Genomic DNA, 3,017 nt, shown 5'->3' with positions numbered 1-3,017 from the left:
TGAAATGACCAGTTGAAAGCAATGTCTTGCTTCTAACAGGGGTGAAATTGTTGTAAATACTGGTTAACTACATGATCAACCGCGTTTACCGTAAACTATTATGAGTTCGAGCTTGAGGACGAAGAGGATGAACATTTTCTTTTTTCTATCCATCCAGAAGGATGACTCTTTAATATCTATTTATCTGCAAAGATCTCGCCCAAATAGAGAAGTGAATCTAAAGGCCAAAAAGTGATCTTTGAATGTTACTACGCATCCTTTAAAAAGAGTCTCGTGTAAGGTAGGTTTGGGTATAGAAGGACTTGAACCTGCGACGATTAGGTTAAAAGCCCAATGCTCTACCAACTGAGCTATACACCCAAAAAAGTCAAATAGGTTGTGTCAAGGCTGCTGGTGGTGCCATGGATGGGCGGTGGAGCTGATTCTCTCGAGATTTAACTTTCTCCTGTCATCATCCAGAATGAATGAAGAAGATGAAGAACTCTCAAGCTTTCTTCTCACGGGTCCATCTGGATCACAAGGATCCGCCCGAAGGCCGAACCTTAGACGAAAACCCTGATGATCTAAAGTTATGCTCAACGGCTTCTATTTATAGAGCTTGATCGCTGACAGCATTAATGGACCTGCTCTGATTTTGACATTGGCGGCGTGATGGTCATTTTCTGAATCTCTGCTGCTAACAGCGTGGTAAGTGAAATCTCAACATCATCTTTTGATTTTTCCGAGATATGCATTGATGCCTTCATTCCACCAACCTTGTGTTCATCCCACTATTATGGTTATCGTGTACCCGCAATCGTACAGTGACCGCATACGCTTAATTACCGCAACTTCTACACGATGATCGCAATCACTTGACAATCGCAACTTCTATGCGATGGACGCATGCAGCTGATTACCGCAACACCCATGTGTTGATCGTATATGTTCGCCTTTGCGATGGAGAGTTTCTCCGCATACGGTCGTTTATGTGATAGCCCAGCTTCCGCGTTTGCATCCGATTTCTACGTTAGCTACAAATATAGACAATTGAATGCATAATAGCGGGTTAGCTGAGATTCTTGATGCCAAACGACGCAAATTCATTTTCTCATGAATTCCTAACATAACTGCCGCATATTATGCTTAACAGCCCTCATAATTCTAATAAAAGGCCTAAAATGATGTACATTTCTGCATGTCATCAATAACTGACTCCACGATGGAAGCAAAATATGTAGTTGCATGCGAAGCAGCTATAGAAGCAGTGTGACTACACAAGTTCTTGTCAAATTTGAAAATATGAACAACCTGTGAAGGATTGACTTATTGATTATGATTAAAATGGACAGAAATATATCTACAATGAGAAGAGTGCAACTATCGAGCTATAGTGGTGTGTCTCGATAGTTAACGAATATTAATTGATTTGGTCCAAAAGAGTTTAGTCAATTAATCTCAAATTGTTGGAGCTCATGATCTATAGGTCCATAAAGTCCCTCTACTAGCTCGAATAATTATATCTTGGAGTATTGAGTTGAGTGGATTTGAAATATTTACATTCAAATTTAGGGTTTTGAATTTGAAGTGTTCAAGTTCAATTAGGGTTTTAATTAATTGTATTTGATGCAATTAAAACATTTAATTTTGTGAAAATTGAACAAATTGGAGAGTTTTATTTAAATAAATAAAACATTATATCATTTATTGAAATTCAAATTCAGATTTGAATTTACAATATATATGTATATATATATATCACTAAAAATTAAATATAAATTATAAAATTGAAAAATTTGAAAAAATGAAAATTCCACTTTTTCCAAGTTTTTTCTTCTTTTAGAGTGGCTTGACCCAAATCAACCACATTTTCAACTTGCTTAGTAATAATTAAAGTGTCACTTAGCAATTAATTAAGTGTTTGCATGAATAGAGTTGATAAATAAGCTGAATTTCAGCTTTGATGAAGGCATGCTGCTGGAAAAAGCTAAAACCCTTTCTCCATCTCTCAAACCCTCTCTACCCTTTCACATAATTGGCTCCAATTTTGAGTTCCACTTCACAAATCCAAGTTAGAGGATAGTAGAGAAGCTCTTTTTGATGGTCCATTGAAGTTTTGGAGTTCAAATTCACGAAGAGAAGCAAGCATCAAAGGTAATTATATTCTTGAAACCTACTTTAGTAGAAAAATGTTTTGCATGGTTTTAGAACTCAAATTAAATGTAATCAGAGTGCTTATTAATTTTGATTTCTTCCGCTGCATTTTAGTTTTATCTATCATTGTCATGCTTAGCCAGATTCTCTTGTCTATTGTTACATATTATGACTATGAGATATGGCAAATGGACTCAAGACTGACTTTTTGAATGGTAATCTTGAAGAGACCATTTACATGCAGCAACTATAAGGAATCATTAAACAAGGTCAAGAGAAAATGGTTTGCAAGATTAATCAGTATATTTATAGATTGAAACAGGCATCTCGATCTAGGAATATAAGATTTAATACTACGATCAAGTCTTATGACTTTAACTAGAATATTGATAAATCTTGTGTCTACAAGAAGATCATCAACAAATTTTAGTGGCTTTCTTAGTGTTGTATGTGGATGATATCCTACTCAATGGGAATGATGTAGCTTTAATGATGGATATAAATAAATGGCTAGCAGTCTAGTTTCAAATGAAAGATTTGGGTCAGGTGAAATTTTTTCTAGAGATCCGGATCATTACGGATTGTAAGAATAAAACGCTGGTCTTATCTCAGGCATTTTATATTGACAAGATGATTATCAGGTGTTCGACGCACAATTCCAAAGTGGTTTATTACCTTTCAGGCATGAAATTGTACTGTTTAAGGAATAGTATCCTAAGACTCCTCAAGAGGTTGAGGAAATGAGATGGATTCCTTATGCATCGGTTATGAGCAGCCTTATGTATGACATGCTATGTAGAAAGTCTCACAATTGCTATGCAGTAGGGATTGTTGGAAGATATCAATCCAATCTAGGATTTAAACAGTAGACAATGGTCAAAATA

At 35.7% G+C, this 3,017-nt stretch overlaps 1 non-coding gene across 1 annotated transcript; it reads right to left on the bottom strand.

Moving 5' to 3' along the window:
• Positions 1 to 287: 287 nt before the first annotated feature.
• On the bottom strand, positions 288 to 360 carry TRNAK-UUU (transfer RNA lysine (anticodon UUU)). Its single transcript has one exon. It is a non-coding gene; the product is annotated as a tRNA-Lys (tRNA).
• Positions 361 to 3,017: the final 2,657 nt, after the last annotated feature.

Source organism: Benincasa hispida, chromosome 7, assembly GCF_027475165.1.
Source record: "Benincasa hispida cultivar pf3 chromosome 7, pf3_genome.v1.1, whole genome shotgun sequence".
In the NCBI taxonomy this organism is placed as follows: Eukaryota; Viridiplantae; Streptophyta; class Magnoliopsida; order Cucurbitales; family Cucurbitaceae; genus Benincasa; species Benincasa hispida.
Note: the sequence above shows the minus strand (reverse complement) of the source record. Positions and strands in the feature narration are given on the sequence as shown.